Source organism: Gopherus evgoodei, chromosome 19 (assembly GCF_007399415.2).
Source record: "Gopherus evgoodei ecotype Sinaloan lineage chromosome 19, rGopEvg1_v1.p, whole genome shotgun sequence".
Taxonomy (NCBI): Eukaryota; Metazoa; Chordata; order Testudines; family Testudinidae; genus Gopherus; species Gopherus evgoodei.
The window spans coordinates 3,975,059-3,993,749 of NC_044340.1; the positions used below are offsets into that span (position 1 = coordinate 3,975,059).

The following is an 18,691-nucleotide window of genomic DNA, read 5'->3' on the forward strand; positions in this document are numbered from 1 at the left end:
TACCGTAGTGCAATCTTTATTGTGAAAGTACAACTTACAAATGTAGAATTATTTTTTTTGGGGGGGGCTGCCAATTAATAGCAGTTAATGCAAATGATTAACGCAAAACAATGCATTATTTTTCAACAAGTGTTAATTGCACGCTTCTGCTTTGAGCCTCTTAACTTACTGTACTTCATCGCTTGGCGGACATTGGAACAGTTCTACTGTGTTCTCATGATCTGGAGTGATTAAATGTCAGAAAAAGCTAATGGAGCAAACCAGCAAAAGTTCAGGTCTTTTGAATGGGAAGTCTATTTTTCAAAAACGTATGGATGGTTCTCTGGATAAAAAGATGATTTTCTGGTACCTATTGCAAGGTTGAGCTCCAATACCATTGATGTAGTTCGAGTCTGCAGTACCACCTATGCGCTAAACATGCTTTCACCTCCAGTTCTTGTGCTACAGGCAACCCACCAGCAGCAAATGAATCCCACCAGCTGCAACAGAGTACGCTTACAGAGTTTCAGGATCGCTTCAAGCCAATGGATCAAACAAAGTACAACAGGTTAACCAATGCCATTGCTAAGTGGATAGCTATCACTGCAGACCACTCAACATTGTAAATGACAGAGGGCTAAGAGATGTTATTCAAACTGCATCTTCCAATCAGTCATATACTTTGCTCTCTGGAGGAGCATTGCATCAGGACCTATATTTCAACGAGAAGACTATAAAGTTGGAGCTTCTGAAAAATGCACTAGCTGTTGCTTTGACTGGTGATCACTGGACATCCGTGAGCCATCACAGCTATCCTGGAGTCACAGCACATCTGATCACTGCTGCACGGACACTGCAGTTGTTTGCTTTCACAGTAAACACATAAACCTGTGATTAATCGCAACTATTTTAAAAATCTAGTTAATTTGTTTTTCATTATTTGCTTGTGTTAACTGTGATTAATTTCCAGCCCTAACTATACAGAGAGGGAGAGAGAGAGAAAGAACAACACTGACAACTGGAAAAGTTGTATTCCTGGTGTGCTGGACCACTGTGATCCCTTCATGGAACACCAGCATTGTGCACAGACCTCTGGTCAGAGTTGCAGGGGGGGCTTAGCGAGATCCTCCCCTACAAAATATATCCTTTAGCCTAGAAGAAGACGAAATAGGCTGGGAGCCTTGAGATCAAGAGCCAAGGCCTGGCCTACTCCAAACAGTTAAGTCAACACAAGACCGCTTACATTGACTTAACTGTGTATGTATCTACATTTCATCTACATCTACAGCTCTGGCTGCTGTAACTTCCCCAATACACTGTCTTAATAACACCACATCCCCAGGTGATGTAGAGTCAAGGTCAACATAGTTAAGTCAATGCACAGTCCGTGTATACTTACATCAACTGTTAGTGGTCTCCATGAGGTGTCCCCACCCTGAGTGTTCTGGTCTGACCCAGTATGGCCGTTCTTATGTTCAGTAAGTTTAAAAAATATGGATTGGATGAATGGACTATAAGGTGGATAGAAAACCAGCTAGATTGTTGGACTCAACGGGTAGTGATCAATGGCTCAATGTCTAGTTGGCAGCAGTGTCAAGTGGAGTGCCCCAGGGGTTGGTCCTGAGGCCGGTTTTGTTCAACATCTTTATTAAGGATCTGGATGATGGGATTAATTGCACCCTCAGCAAATTCGCAGATGACACTAAACTTGGGGGAAAGGTAGATATGCTGGAGGGTAGGGATAGGGTCCAGAGTGACTTAGACAAATTGGAGGGTTTGGCCAAAAGAAATCTGATGAGGTTCAACAAGGACAAGTGCAGAGTCCTGCACTTAGGAAGGAAGAATCTCATGCACCGCTACAGGCTGGGGACCAATTGGCTAAGCAGCAGTTCTGCAGAAAAGGACCTGGGGATTACAGTGGATGAGAAGTTGGATATGAGTCAGCAGTGTGCCCTTGTTGCCAAGAAGGCTAACAGCATATTAGGCTGTATTAGTAGGAGCATTGCCAGCAGATCGAGGGAAGTGATTATTCCTCTTTATTTGGCACTGGTGAGGCCACACGTGGAGTATTGTGTCCAGTGTTGGTCCCCCCCACCACTACAGAAAGGATGTGGACAAATGGGAGAGAGTCCAGCAGCGGGCAATGAAAATGATTAGGTGGCTGGGGCATGTGACTTACGAGGAGAGGCTGAGGGAACTGGGGTTATTTAGTCTGCTGAAGAGAAGAATGAGGCGGGATTTGATAGCAGCCTTCAATTACCTGAAGGGGGGTTCCAGAGAGGATGGAGCTCGGCTGTTCTCAGTGGTGGCAGATGACAGAAGAAGAAGCAGTTGTCTCAGGTTGCAGTGGGGGAGGTTTAGGTTGGCTATTAGGAAACACTATTTCACTAGGAGGGTGGTGAAGCACTGGAACGGGTTACCTAGGGAGGTGGTGGAATCTCCTTAGAAGTTTTTAAGGCCCAGCTTGACAAAGCTTTAGTTGGGATGATTTAGTTGGTGTTGGTCCTGCTTTGAGCAGGGGGTTGGACTAGATGACCTCTTGAGGTCTCTTCCAACCCTAATATTCTCTGATTCTATCCTCTGATTCTATGAAAAGGGCAGTTATTCGGAACTCCCCTCCCCAGGCAGCTACCCCAGGAAGTGGGACTGAGGCCACTAGTCTCCCTTAGGTGTCAACATGGCGGGGATAGGTGAGGGGCATCGGCTATAAGGGCAGAACAGGGTCAGCGGGTGGAATTCTTCCTCCGCAGCGTGAGCCTGCTCTTCAGAAGCACCGGCAGCTCCATCAGCTTCTGCCACCACTGCATTTGCTGCTGCTGGGGCTCATGATGCCTGGCACTTGGCCTGCGGCTGAAGGTGGGCTCCATGCTGTCACATGGGAGCTGTATCTTGCTGGAGCTCAGAGCCATCCTGCAGCCCTCTGGCCACTCTTGGCCTCCCCCCCACGCCCCTTTGGATGCCTCTGCAGAGCAGAGCGAGCTCCATGCTCCCTGCTGTCACTCACTGTTCTGGGCGCTCCCCTGCCCTCTGGCAGCATGCTCCTCCATGCTGTGCATAAGACCCCCTGACCACAGTGCCCTGGACAATTGCCCACATTGCCCATCTGCAGGGCCAGTCCTTGTGGTATGAAACTCAGGGGGCAGGTGCCCCTACAGCCCTCCCTAAATGGCACCCCTGGAGGAGGAGTATGGGGGATAGGCATCCAGGGGATACAGATATGCGGTGAGCCAGAACATGTGTTTGACTCCATCTCAGTCCAGCCAGTCCCTACAGTCCAGCATTATACAGGGGAAGGAACCACTGGTATATATGCTGTTTGCTTTGAAATTACAGGGATGGAACCCCCAAAGTAGCAGGACACCTCTGTTGATTTACTCTTTTTTACTTATGCTAGCAGCATAGGCGGTGGGTATAATCAGCCAGGGCAGGCTAAGCCTCCCCTAGCATAGCTGCGGACACCAGATGCTGTGTGTGGAGTTTGCACGGGAAGTTTTTCTTGTTACTATGTCCCATGCAGGTTCTGGGGTGGCTAAGGAGATGGTACGAGCTACTCAGCTTCCTGGGTTCATCAGTAATCTCCCTGGACTCCAGGGCATGTCAAAAGCTCAGGTTCTTTGGGAAGAAATGAGCTTTTTCTGTGGGGCAGCTTGGGGTCACAGGATGAGAGGCATGGAATGGCCGTGGGCCCTCTGGCCGGCCCGGGACTCCTCTGGCTGCAGGGAGTGGGGAGGCTCGAGGCTCCAGCTGGCCTGGGGGCCCTCTGACCGTGGGGAGGGAGGGGAGTTCAGGGCTCCAGCTGAGGAGGGGGCTTAGGGCTTCTCCAGGAGAGGGGGCTACTGTCTCAGGGAGGGCCTCAGGCAGAAGGGGTGAGGCCGGGGGGGACAATATTCCATGCCACTCCTCAATTACTTCAGTGGGAACCATAGCAGCACACAAGCTAGTCACATACAGTCCCAGATGGCAGCCAGTCGCCTGCAGGAGCTGATCCCTTTCAGCCGCCATTATCTCACTTGTGAAGGTACCTGCTAAAATCACCACCACCTGTGGATAATGGTGCCAATATTCAGTTCAGTTGCCCTATACATACTCATGCCCCTGATCTATCCCCATCATTTCCCCCATTCGCTCCCTGCCCCAGGACTGTATTCACCATGGCTGGTGCTGTGAGTGCTCCTGTGCAGTATAGATCCCAAGATGAAATGAGACTGTAGTGCTTACAACTTGTGTGGATCAAGGGTAGTGAGTTCAGCATCCTAAGTTTAGATTTATCTTGAATACACTGAACTCTTGTGTATTGTATCTTCAGCAGCCGTAAATGTGGCCTTGAGGGACTCTCCATCCACACCAGTGGAATGGCTGAGCCAGAAAAGGAAGGAGGAAGAGGACTGGGGTTGATATGTCCCAACAGATCCTGCAAGCTTCCACTGCTTCAGATAATGAGCACAGGACTTGGAGGATCACCCTTGCAGACAACATGGACAGGGACAGAGTGGAGAGGAGAAAGGCGTAGGAAAAGGAGAGGGATGTGCAGCAGGAGATGCTTGCACATCTCAGACAGGAGACAGACATGCTGCAGATTCTGGTGGACCTGCAGGTTCAACAATCCCATGCTAACCTCTCTCTTCAGCCCATAGATACCTGCATATCAGGACCTCCCAATACCCCTGCAACATTCCCCATGGCATCAGGTGTTGCTGAACTATCCCTGCAACTCCACTTCTGGGACATTAAAGACAGTCACAGCTTCACATGTCTTTCACAGGTCAGTGTATATGTATCTGAAATGGAAATGACTGTTCTTTCCCCTTCATAAGGTTTTTTTCCCCTCTAATTTATTAAGTTATAAATGTTTTTCTATTAGCATTGTTATGCAATAAAAGTCTGGTTTTAGAAATATAATTCTTCTTTATTAGTTCACAACATATGCTGGGTGGTGCTGGCATCATTCACAGACAATTTTAACACGTGCATTGGTAATGTTATATTACCACACACACAGCACTCACCAAAGTGTTCATACAGGGCTTCAAAAGAGCAAGGATAGGTTGAATACAGTACAGCAATACCCTCTATTCTGACTTACAATTACAATGGTCTTTCAAAGCCTCGCTGAGTTGTATAGCTCTCCATTGAGCTCTTATAGTGCTGCTTATCTGACTGCTCAAAATTAGCAGACTGCCATTCCACCTCTGCGGTGGACGTTTTCCCCCTTTGCTTCACAGATATTATGGAGGACACAGCAGGTGGCTATAACCATTGGAATTTTTTTTTCCCACTGAGGTCCAGTCTCATAAGTAGAAAGTGTCATGACTAGTCAAATGACCAAAGGCACATTCAACCGTCATTCTGCACCTGCTCAGCCTGTAGCTGAAGTGCATTTTGGTGCTGTTGAGATGGCTGGTGTGCGGCTTCATAAGCCATGAGAGCAAGGGTTAGGCTGAGTCTCCCGAGATAACTACTGGCATTTCAATATCGGGAAAGAAAGTCCCTGCCTGCAGCTTTCTAAACAGCCCTGTGTTCTTAAAGATGCGTGTGTCATGCACCTTCCCTGACTGGCCTACATTGATGTCAGTAAAGGATCCCTGGAAATCCACCAGCACTTGTATTACCATAGAAAAGTAGCCCTTTCTGTTGATATACTCAGCGGCAAGATGGTCTAGTGTGAAAATTGGGATGTGCATGGCATCTATCGTCCCACCACAGTTCAGGAACCTCATTACTGCAAACCATCCATTATGTCCTGCACACTGCCCGGAGTCTCAGTCCTTCATAGCAGGAGGCGATAAATAGCCCTGCACACTTGCATAACAACAGCCCCTGTGGTGGATTTCCCAACTCTAATTGACTCCCAACAGATCAGTAATCTGGTGTTGCAAGTTTCCACAGTGTGATCACCACTTGTTTCTTCACTGTCAGTGCAGCTCTCAGTCTGGTGTCCCTGCGCTGGAGGGCTGGGGCGAGTCTGGTGCACAGATCCAGGAACGTGGCCTTGTTCATCTGAAAGTTCTGCAGCCACTGCTCATCATCACAAACCTGTATGACGCTGTGATCCCACCAGTCAGTGCTTGTTTCTTGGGCTCAAAATTGGCACTCTACTGTCTGAAGCTGCTCTGTGAATGCCACCAACAACTCTGATTTGTTTCTTTTTATGTCCCACAGCAAGCTAGCCTCCAGAGAATCATCAGGTTCCCTGTGGCTCCTCCTGTGGCTCTGCAAATACTGGAGGATCAGGTGGCCCGTGCACGCAACACTCATCACAATAGTGCAGAGCTGTGCAAGATCCATGCTTCTGTCACAGATGGCAGACAGTGAGGAGGGACGCTCAGGTTTGTGCAGGTGATTTTTAAAAGGACACAAAATATCATGGGATGCAGATGAAATTATGAGATAGAGAACAATGCATTGTAGGAAGTTGAACCCATGCTACCAGACACCCTGTGCAATTCGTTTCAGCCCCACCAAGCATTGCAAAACCTTCCTGTAGCGGGGTAACCACCCACTCCAGCCTGGAAGGGGTTGGAAAAACCCTGTAGAGGGCTGGGGCTGGGCAAGGTAAAACTCTGACTGATTGGGGAAAGTGGCTGCAGCTGGGGCCATGCCCCAAACTGAGCAACAGGGCTGTATAAGAAGGCAAAAGAAGCCAGAAGGATCAGTCTTCCTCTGCTTGTAGCCTAGAGGGAGAAGCACCTGGCTGTGAGGAGCTAGAGACAGGGCACCTGAGTGGAGCAGGGCTGTGGAAAGGCAGAGGAGTTGGTAAGCTCCATCCTGGAAAGCCCTAGACTGCAGCCTAACACAAGGCCAACAGGTATGGGGGGTTGCAGAGGACAGGCCAGGGGTAGGCCAAGGCAGCAGGTCCAAACCCAACCTTGCCAGTGATGAGTAGGATGATACTGCAGTCTGCCCCAGGGCATGGGGGCTAGATGATGACTGGCAGTAGCCTGATACTGAGGCGAGGTGGGACTAGTCGGTGGGAGTTTCCTGGGGAGGAGAGACCCTGAGAGAAAGGGGTTACTGCCAGGGGGTAGCACCCCAGCTAACAGGGCACTGGAGTCCAGAGAGGGACACGGGGGCCAGAGGACAGGTGGATCACTGACCTGCAGAAGGCGCTCCAGAGCAGGAAAGTGCTAATTCCTAGAAGTCGCCAGCAGGAGGTGCCGCAGGGGTGAGTCCACACGACTACACTTCCCAAAACACCCTGTGCTACATGGTGGCAAGTTGCACAATGGGACAGCTACCCACTGCTCTCTGCATCGATACAAGCGCTCCTAGTGATAATGCGCACCGCCGACACGAGCATAATATGGATACACAGAAGCAATGTAATAACTGCAGCAGCTTCGTGCCAGCATAATTTAGGTCTACCTAATTTTGTAGTGTACACGTGGCCCAAGTCTCTTCTCCTGCTGACTGCTATTAATATAGCTGCATGTTTTACAACACTTATTTTGCCAAAGGTTCATTATGTTAGGAGCAGACAACTATCATTTCTACATTTAAGATAACTGACATTGCACAAGGTCACGTCAGGTAGAACTGGGATTAGAACTCAACTCTCCAATAGTGTAGACCCAAGTCACTTGAATGCTAACGCACAGTCTTTTGCCACAAAGTTGTTCACTGTATATGTTTTCTAGCCACTGCTGAAATCACTAGAAATGTGATCCAGATCCAGGAACAGAACCCAAAAATTCTGATTTTCCCACCATCCTTGGTCATTAAATGGCTATGCAGCCTGAAGCAGTGCGTTTGGTTTGAAGTATGTCCTTAGGATAGCAAGCCTGGTACATATCAATTTCTTTGTTAAATTGATGAACTCATATAAACTTGCAGCATCCAGCTGGCATGACTGGACACTGCAAGACAGAGGTTCCTAGGGTTGTGTCTGGGACTGGAGATATTGGCTAGTGTCATTCGGTTGTACAATCCAAGGAGCACTTACATGCCAGGGGCTGTGTGAACAACCCAGGAGTGGGGGTTCTCACAGCAGAGCAGGGTAAGGCTGGTTCCCAGACCTAGCAGATCACCGGTCCAGATCACACCAGAGGGGAACGTCACACCCTCACACAGCAGCACCAGTTCTTATCCACCCTGCCTCTCTGAAAGGGTAAGCCAAATTTATGTGCTTAGCTGTGCTTTACATGACCACCTCCATGCTGCTCTGTGTTAAGCACAGACAGTTTTGGCTAGCAATACCTGAACATGTTGAAATGGGTGTGTAGTGAATGAGAAGATGGACCTGTGGTTAAGGGACACACACTAGGACCACAAGAAGTGGGTTCTAGGGCTGGTCTGCCACACACTGAGTGACATGGAGCAAATTGTATCAAGCACAGTTCTTGGAGGTGCAAGTCGTGAGGTGGCTTCTGTCTCTGTGCCTCAGTTACTGTCAGTAAATGGGGATATCCAAATGCGTGCATCTCCCAAGGGGATGTGTTAATAAACCCAGAAAGGTTTGGGATATGAAAAAGACCAGAGCTGTCCAGGGAGCAATGAGTGAGCTGAAGCTTTCTTGGATGTGGAGGAGAAGTGCAGGAGACCTAGAGCTGCAGGAGGGGTTCTGGGCATAGCAGTAAAGTTGGCACTGTTCCTGGAGCGTAAGGGGAGGGGGCTGGATCTCTGTTGGGCAGGGGCTGAAGGGAGTGCAAGGATCAGAAAGACCCAGGGAATATGGAAAATTGGGCTGGGGAGCCAGGGCACAAGGCTGGGTCAGGTGTTACAAGGTTTGTATAGAGAACTTGGCCTGGTACAAGCATGAGGCTAGTTTTGTTTCAGCGTCATGGGTATTTTAGCCTGTCAGTGTGATTAGTCTCTTTCCTTTGATGAAATGGTGACTCTTAAGGAGCTGCTGTTTATGCCGTTCCCTCCAGTGGGGGCTGCTTCTGGAGCACTGTCAGGGATGACCCCAGAATTAAACTTTCTGAGACTTAAAGAAACCGCCAGTATTGTCTGCAAAGTCTGGGTGTCCCAGAGGTTAAACCATTCCATTGACAGAGATGTCAGAGCCTCCTGTACCTGGTTCAGTCACATGTTTTTAAAAAAGGAAATTCATTTACAAAAGCCTTCATTATGCTGAATCTACGCTTGGTGCCTTACAACAGTGCCCTGTGCCCGGCCAGGACTAGCATGGGACTTCAAAACCCCAAACTCAAACATTAGGAATCCAGGAACTGATCAGTTACAACCTCTCCACATCTCCCTGGAAGAAATGTTCATGTGAGAAAAAAAAAACAGACCAACCAACCCAACTTACAAACCCAGCAAATGCATAGTTAAGGTGCTGCTCCATGGAGGACATATAGGCCCAGCCTTAATTCTGCCTCCCGAGGGATCACAAAAGGAACTGGAATTATACAGTACGACACTGCTCCCTCACAAAAAGGGCTATTTCCTCTGTCACACCATAACACCAAGCCAGGATTCCTGTTCATACAGTCCAACGTGACCCTCAATGTCTCTTTGTTGTTCCTACTATTAGAAATAAGGAAGTGTCTGAAAGTTGCTCTGGAAACTCTTGAATTTCACTCTGCTTGTCTAGGAGTTCTGCTGCTGGTCAGTGCCTGAATCTAAGCCACATTAAGGCCTGGCTTGCACTAGAAAATTAAGTCAGTTTAACTATGTTGCTCATGGTGTGAAAAATCCACTGCCCTCAGTGATGTAGTTAAGCTGACTTAACCCCCAGTGTAGACAATGGGAAGTTTACCTAGCTACCGCCTCTAGGCGAGGTGGATTATCAACACCAGGAGTTCTCAAACTTCATTGCACCGCAACCCCCTTCTGACAACAAAAATTACTACATGACCCCAGGACAGGGGGGACCAAAGCCCAAGTCCCACTGCTCTGGGTGGGAGAGCCAAAGCTGAAGCCTAAAGGATTCAGTCCCAGGCAGAAGACCTGTAACCTAAGCCCCACCGCCCAGGACTGAAGCCCTCAGGCTTTGGCTTTGGCCCCGGGCAGTGGGGCTCGGGCTTCAGCCCTGGGCCCCAGCAAGTCTAAGCCAGCCCTGGCCATTTTGGGGTCCCGACCCCCAGTTTGAGAACTGCTGACCTACACCAATGGAAGAATCCCTCCCATCTGCATTGGTAATGTCTACATTGAAGAGCTACAGCAGTGCAGCTGCAGTGGAGCAACTCTGCTGTTGTATCATTTTAAGTGTAGACATACCTTAGGTGCTGGAGAGTGGTTTGCTTTAGAAGAGCTCACCCTGGTCAGAGGGAATAATGAGGGTATTGGAATGACTTTCCAGTGTTTATTTTGTGCCTATTGGCAGTGGTAGGGAATCTTCACAGCCAGTTTGATGAGCCAAAAAAAAGTAGTGTATCTTTAGCAAGTGTTGAAGAGCAGAATGAAAATGCATGGCTGACAGGATTAATGAGGACAATGTTACAGAAAACTTGCCTTCAAATCCTAACAAATGTCTGTATTTTTATTTCAAGTAGCTGAGCTGTCAGACTTCAAAAGCTGAGAAATAAACACTGCTTCCTTCAGTTACAGGACCTCTCATTTGCACTGAGAGAGCGAGAAGAGAGATTTGCTTAATTGTCCCTCCACAAAGCCACCAAACAACTCTCTTAAAAGAGGAGTATGGCTGGAAGTAGTGCACAACCAGCCCCCTCTAGTTGCAGCGTGATTTATGGCTCTACAGCAACCCCTCTGATTGATTCAGGAGCAGCATCTGTGGTAAGATGTTCATTGCATTTGTATTCTCCCTGTGTATTGTTCCAGCTCTGTGCAGACAGCTGGCACAGCAGATCTTGAGCGAACTGACCAATGACCACAGGATCTGTTAAGGGAGGAAGGCACCCAGCCAGGTTTATTGTTGATGAAGCACGGTACTAGTATTCCCACAGACTCTACCGAACTACTAATACATGTATGCCCGTAACAGTGGACCAGCTTAGTGAATGGTTGGACTTTTCGTTCTTCTCTAGGAAGTGATGGGCAGGATCCCTTGGGAGGCTAAGATGAGGGGGAAAGGAGTCCAGGAGAGTTGGCTGTAATTTTAAAGCCTTATTGAGGAAGCAGTAACAAACCATCCTGATATGTGGAAAGAATAGCAGATATGGCAGACAACCAGCTTGGCATAACAGAGAAATCTTCGGTGAGCTTAAACAGAAAAAAAGAAGCTTACAAGAAGTGGAAACTTGGACAGATGACTAGGAATGAGTTTAAAAATATTGCTTGAGCATGCAGAGGTGTAATCAGGAAGGCCAAAGCACAATTGGAGTTGCAGCTAGCAAGGGATGTGAAGGGTAATAAGGGTTTCTACAGGTATGTTAGCAACAAGAAGAAGGTCAGGGAAAGTGTGAGCCCCTTACTGACTGGAGAAGGCAACCTAGTGACAGAGGATGTGGAAAAAGCTGAAGTACTCAATGCTTTTTTTGCCTCAATCTTCACAGACAAGGTCAACTCCCAGACTGCTGTACTGGGCAGCACAGTATGGAGAGATGGTGAGCAGCCCTCAGTGGTGAAAGAACAGATTAAGGACTATTTAGAAAAGCTGGACATGCTCAGATCCATGGGGCTGGATGCAATGCATTGGAGGGCGCTGAGAGAGTTGGCCAATGTGATTACAGAGCCATGGGCCATGATATTTGAACACTTGTGGCAATCGGGGGAGGTCCCGGGCAATTGGAAAAAGGCAAATATAGTACCCAACTTTAAAAAAGGGAAGAAGGAGAATCCAGGGAACTACAGATCGGTCAGCCTCACCTCTGTCCCCAGAAAAATCATGGAGCAGGTCCTCAAGGAATCCATTTTGAAGCACTTGGAGAAGAGGAAGGTGATCAGGACAGTTAACATGGATTCACCAAGGGCAAGTCATGCCTGACCAACCTGATTGCCTTCTATGATGAGATAACTCACTCTGTGGATATGGGGGAAAGCGGGTGCACAATGATATACCTTGACCTTAGCATGCTTTTGATACTATCTCCCACAGTATTCTTACCAGCAAGTTAAAGAAGTATGGATTGGATGAATGGACTATTAGGTGGTTATAGCGGGGCGACCACCTGCTCCACCTTGAAAAGGCTTAAAACAGCCCAGGAGGAGGGTTGTGGGGCTGGGAGCTACTAAGCTGGGCTGATTGGGAAGTGGCTGCAGCTGGGCTACGCCTCAGTCAGGCCACAGCTGGCCAGTATAAAGAGGCTGGCAAGCCTCTTGTAGAGGAGAAGGGCCTGGCTGCAGGCCAGCTAGACACATGGTACCTGAGTGAAGCAGGGCTGGGGGAAAGGCTGGGGAGCTCCAGCCTGGAAAGACCCAGGCTGCAACCTAGCATTGGGCTAAAATGTCTGGGGGTTGCAGAGGGCAGCCAGGGGTAGGCCAAGGCAGCAGGTCCAAAGCCCAACCTTGCCAGTGATGGGTTGGCTGATACTGCAGTCTGCCCCAGGGCGCAGGGGGCTAGATGATGACTGGCAGTAGCCATATACTGAGGTAAGGTGGGGATAGTGGGTGGGGGTTCCCTGAGAAGGAAGGATGGTTGTTCCCAGCGGTGCAGATGACAGACAAGGAGTAAGGGTCTCAAGTTACAGTGGGGCAGGTCTAGGCTGGATATAGGAAAAACTCTTGCTCTAGGAGCGTGGTGAAGCACGGGAATGGGTTACCTAGGGAGCTGGTGGAATCTCCTTCCTTAGAGATTTTTACAGTCAGGCTTTGACCAAAGCCCTGCTGGGATGATTTAGTTGGGAATTGGTCCTGCTTTGAGCAGTGGGTTGGACTAGATGACCTCCTGAGGTCCCTTCCAACCCTGATATTCTATGATTCTTTGGGGCACTCCTAGATAATATGTATGGATATGGTGTATATATTTGCATGTTACATATGGGTATATATGCATACTATCTATGTGTACGTATGAAAGCACTTTATGTCCAAGCTTAACAATCCTTTTCCAGTCTGGGTACTGTAGTTTGGCCCTTGTGGTACTGCAGATAGCAACACATTGCTATTAGGGCAATTATAGTTACAACCTGTATTATTACTGGTAGTAGGCTGCTGAGTGTCTGAATACTGGGATAGACATTACTAAAGTGTGTCCCACCGTGCTATGTATATGAGAAGTAAAACAGAAATTTGCTTTTGTTGCAACAAAATTAAAATAATGATGTCACACAACATACAACACAGGTGACATACAGGACAAACTTACAATTAAGAACAAATGGTGCTCGAATTCTATTTATAACTATATAAAACAAGGCAATAACTAAATAAAAAAGGGTTAAATATTTTAAAAAGCAAGTTATTACCTTTTATTTAAAACTTTTTAAAAATAACAATTGATAAAATCCATATGAACATTTTCCAAATTTGTTGTATCAATGTAGTAACTTAAGGCATTTTCCATTACTTTATATTAAACTTTATTTAAAACTCTGCTATATGGAAATAAGAAAAAGCCATGTTTCAAATATTACTCATGGTTAGGATTAGAAGCAGAGTCTGCATTTCTGTTGCTCGGCAACATAATCTTCAAGAAAGTTAGGCATAATTTCAGCTGTTGCATTTCTGAAGGGTTAAAACAATTAATATAGTGGGCTTATGTAAAATAAAGTTTTTCCTTTCTCCTTGTTTGTTTTGTTCTGTTTTTTCAATTGCTTTCTCTTGGAGGTTTCTGTAAAAACTATAACTTTCAACTTTTAAAACAGAGAGAGCAGAAGTGAATGCGGGAGGGGGGGGGAGGACAAAGGGGTGTGTGAAGAGCAACTAGGAAGGTAGGGAGATCTGAGCCAAGAAAGATTAACTCTATCAAAGTATCTTAAGGTACAGGCAGCAGCAGCAAATTTAGCAAATGTAAAAACATTTTAGAATATTTCACCCTTGTGACTGAGTCACAGCTGTGCTCCCCTAATGTACTCTGTGAACTGTTCCATTTTTGGCCTTCATCTGAATGATCAATTCAGTGACAGTACTGTTTGCTACTTCTGCCTTCTGTGTACTTATTTTTGCTGTTTTGACAGGCACCAGTCATCTGCTCGGAAAGGGGCGGGGGTATGCAGCGAGCTGGGGGGGAGCCGGGCAGGCCCAGCTTCAGAGCGGAGCATGGGCCCTGCCCCCTGGCGCCATGGTAACTCCATCTAAGGCACGGCTTTTTTGAAAATGTGCTGAGGGGAAGCAGCTGCTTCCCTGCACCCCACTAGCTATGCTACTGACCTGTCTAGGTATTAGTTAGTTTAACCGGAACCTGACTTTTATAGTAAGGTGGGTTGCACTGCAGTGGACCCCATTCATCTCTTAATTTTGCTAAGGCCACTTTTTTCATTGGTCCTCATTTTCAGGCACAGGGTAGCTACCTGAAGCCTACTGTTGGCCACAAGTATTTTATAACAGGGGACAGACACCTTTTTTGTAGCTTTTTTTTTTTACAGCTGTTTCCAATGTTTATTCTGTTTTGTGCTTGCTGTCCTCGGACTGCTTTCTGCCCCTGCTAGGAGAATGGGAGCATTCCATGGCTCCGTAGCTTCTCCTGCTTTTTTAGCACTTTGTTTCAGTACTTGCCTTGACAATTTTGTGGTGTATTGTCTTAATAATTTAACAGCTATGGTTATAGTTTGCAATATTCTACATTTCCAGGCTAAAGCTCTGCCCTAGCTTACAGATTTCATTCCATGTTTCTTCTCCACTATATTTTAAATGCATATAGGCCCCCCTTGCTGGCAATCCAGCGCGTCCAAATTTCATCAAACTATGTGGGGATTTGCAGGGAAGGGATAATGGAGTTCCTTAGCTGGTGGTTTTCTGTCATATTAATTGTTGATTCTACAGGGGACAGATCACTTACTAGATCAGCGGTTGTGGGTTACCAGTGTGGTTAGAGGTTTGGCTGCATATGTGTTTCTCCCTGTGTGCTGTCCCAGCCCCTGCACAGACAGCTGGCACAGCAAACCTTGAGTGAACTGCCCAATGACCACAAGATCCGTTTAAAGGATTGAAGGCACCCAGACAGGTTTATTGTTGACGAAGCACAGTACTAGTATCCCGCAGACTTTACCGGACCACCAATATATGTATGCCCATAACAATGGACTGGCTCAGTGAATGGTGGGACTTTCCATTCTCCCCTCAGCCAGACAGAGACACTCACTCTGAAACTCTATTTATACATCAATAAAAACAGTTACGTACGCCCCTCTGCATAGTTAGTTGAACACCCTCTGAAGTAGCCAAGTTACCACCCATCACCTTGTACATCTCTATCCATCAACACTGTCATCTTGACCTTATTTTTAGGATGGGTTCAGCATGTTCCTTTTCTCTTTAGGGATGTGTTGTATCAAGTGTGTTCTGGTATACACCTTCTGGAATGTGTTTGTGTGAGTGCTCTGTGCCTAGCACCTCTTAGGAATATGTTTTTGCAATATCAGCTCTGTTCTTGCCAGATTCTATGAGCGGGGCCAGCCTGATTTTGCTTTATATCAGCAAAGTTATGACCACTACTTTAGCCCAGCGAGGCCTCTGATACAAGGGCTTATGTCTCAGGCTTTCTTCCTACTACAGCATCTATGTTGTTATTTGTATGTTTTACTTAGTCTGCCATCAGAGATTAAGCATCTGTTACCCATATCCATTCTCATGCAACCCCATAAAAACAAAACACTATAAATGAATCAGCATGTTTCTCCGACAACCCGGGAAAGAAGAAGGAGATTGTAATTGCAGTTTCTATTTTTCAATATGTGGTAGGTGCTCAGACACTGTGGTGATGAGGTCATAAAAGCCCTAGGTATCCATAAAGGAGGTGACATCTCTCTCTCACTCTTTCTCTTAGGGTCTGATCCTGCAAGTTCTGTGCATCCTCAGCACTCAGGGTATGTCTACACTGCGATAAAACATCCATGGCTGGCCCAGGTCAGCTGATGTGGGCTCCCGGGCCTCAGGCTGCAGGGTAGATTTTGGGGCTTGGGCCAGCTGTGGGTGTTTTATTGCCATGTAGACATGGCCCCAGTGAGATCATTAGGAAATAAGATGACATGGCACCTCAAGATCAGGCCCCTTTTGCCCCAGGATTTCAATGCAGTTTACAAACACTGGCAAACAGACAGAGCCTGGACTTCTCCAGGAGTGGGCCATTGAGGTTTAGTGAGCTGTAATAGCTCACTAAACAGAAACGCACAGCAATGTGATCAGTCAATTCCAAGACATTGTTGCTCATGTTGATTTCCTGCCAAATTCTGAAGATGCAATTAAGTAAGCAGACAATTTGAAACATTTTACTTCTTACGTCAAAATGGATTATAATCCTAATTTGATAATGCCTGCTAATGGCCCATTAGCTACCCTTGGCTTCTCCTCAGGTCAGCTAACATCCCACTGCTGCGAGGCAGTTGGCAGCAGAGAGATGGCAGTGTTCGCGACAAAAAGACAGACAACAAAACCCAGTTTACTTGTCACTAGGGTGTTTATCGGACTCTAGATTTCAGGGTTAACTTTTACAGCTGTCCCCGTTTGACAAAAGGAGCCTATTGTTCTAGCTCTCGTCTGTGATGGATGGTGAAAGGGATGCTGCAGTAATACACTGTTAAATCAGGGAAGAGTTTTTTTAAGGACCCTGTTCCACGGCCCTGACCAGCAGAATTAGGGTGTCTCCGGCCACACTTTTTCCCAGCCTCAAACCATGTGCTGCCATGCCAAGGTTTCTTTTCTTAAACCTTGCCAAGGTTGGCAAACAAATGGAAAAACACTCTTAACTTCTTCCTTAGCCTCAGGGCCACCCCTCCCCAGGATCTCTGGCACTCCTGCACCTAGCAGCCACCCTGTTTCAGTCAGCACGGCTGCCTTTCTGGATTGGCAGCCACAGGGCTGCTTCTCTGAGCCCCTGGCCCCTTGCTCCAGGGACCCATCACAGACACTAACACCACTCCAGCATGGCTTTCCCTTCCCAGGGCACAACCTGTATCAGTCCATCTCCTCTAGCAGCCCTTCATAGGCCTAGGTGTAAGCCAGCCCCCTTGAATTGGCTGGCTTGGACTCACCTGCTCTGGGCTTAGGTCTGTCACTGGGACCAGCTACCCTAGCCCTAAAGTCTGAATTCAGGAAGCACCAAAGCATATGCCTAGCTATAAGCATGTGAGTGGTCCCACTGAAATCAATTGAATTTGGTGAGTCGAGATTAAGTACCTTAGACACATGGGCTTAAGTGCCTCTCTGAATCAGTGCCCAAGTTAGTCAAAGTGGAAGATTTTTGCACTTTTCCCAACGTGGAAGATGGAAAAATGTTTCCCCTCTTGTTTCTAGTCAGTATAACTCATGTTCTCACGCCCTATCACCACAGCATAATGCTTGGGGAATGCTGATCATTAAGGATACAATTCTGTTATGGAGGTCACAGAGACCAGGAATTCCAGGAGTTTCCGGGACCTCCATGACTTGCTCTGTGGCAGGGCTGGAGCAGCTGTCAGCCCTGGGGCCACCGGAACAGTTGATCTGTGGCCAGCCCCAGGACCGCCAGACAGGGTTGTCCCTAGCCATTTGGGTGCCCTATGCAGCCTCCCCATTGGGGGGCTGTGTGGGGCCCCAGGCCCCCTCCCCTCAGCATCTGGGAGGCAGGAGCTGTGGGGGGCCACTTTTGGGGGCTCCACAGGCCCAGAGAGGCCTGGGGGATTGGGGGGGCCAGGAGCAGCTCGCTCTGCTTCCCTCACCCCAGCCGCGTCGCTTGGGGAAGGGGGGTTGGGGGAAGCAATTCCCACCCCCCTACTCACCAGCAGTGGCGAGCAGCCCAGTCCTAGCCCGCTGTACCCCACCAGCTCCCTTCCCCAACCGGAGCGACATGGCTGGGGCCAGGGCAAGGGAAGCAGAGTGGGCTGGGGCAAATTAAGAGGGAGAAAGTACAAGCCATTCAGGAAGCCACTCACTGCATGCGCTCCAACTAGCTGCATGGTGTCTGACAGGTTTGCAGGTTGCAGTTGGAAAGATTAGGGCTGACATTCTCCCGAAGTGCAGTTTGCACCAAATCAGCAGGAGGAAGAATGCAGGAAGTGTTTGCCTTGCTGGTTTCTGAGTATTCTCCAGCAGAGGCTGCCTGGTGGATGCAATGCACTGATTAGCTTATCTCCTGAGCATACTAGCTAGGCTCCCTCCCTGGTTTCTGCCACTCGCTTTTGGGGCAACTTTACTTTTAACTTTAACTTTGCCCCTCAGAGGCAATTTGTGCCAGACTTTCTGCCACTGAGGTGCACCCACCCTGGCTTACAGCCATTGAAGCCAACTTGTCACATTTTCCTGCTGCAGCATTCTCAGACCTCTGCACCCAAGTTCCAATTCAGGAGAGCTTGTAAGCACAGGCTTAACTTTAAGCATAAGCGCAGCCACATACTTAAAAATATGCACATGTCTAAGTGTTTCTTTGGATTGGGGCCATGGTGCTTTTCAATTGCAGGACTGAGTTGAACATCAACATATTTAATCTTTCAATAAATGATCATTCTGATGTCTTTCCAATTTGTCATGACATTTATCTGGACAGTCTCTGTTATAAAAATACCTACCAATCTATATTACTTGGGTGACTGTGCCTCTGCACATATGAGCTTACTGCCCACGGGGAAAAAAAAAGCGTTTAGGCTAGATCCACAAAGAGATGTAGGTGTCTAATTGGCATTTTAGGCACCTAAATCCAACAGTGAAACCTCAAAACCCACACTCATCTGCCACATAATCCTGTAGGAACCTAAATTCTCTAGCCACCTAAGTTTCTGCTGGTAAAGTCCCCTAGGTG

The 18,691-nt window shown here is 47.7% G+C and overlaps 1 long non-coding RNA gene across 2 annotated transcripts; it reads left to right on the top strand.

The window, feature by feature from the left end:
- Positions 1 to 4,606: 4,606 nt before the first annotated feature.
- On the top strand, positions 4,607 to 11,406 carry LOC115637300. Of its 2 annotated transcripts, XR_003997229.1 has the most exons (4): positions 4,607 to 4,741; positions 6,139 to 6,315; positions 10,465 to 10,656; positions 11,376 to 11,406. It is a non-coding gene; the product is annotated as an uncharacterized LOC115637300 (long non-coding RNA). The 2 variants fall into 2 exon arrangements; XR_003997228.1 differs by lacking the exon at positions 11,376 to 11,406 and having other exon boundaries at positions 10,465 to 11,121.
- Positions 11,407 to 18,691: the final 7,285 nt, after the last annotated feature.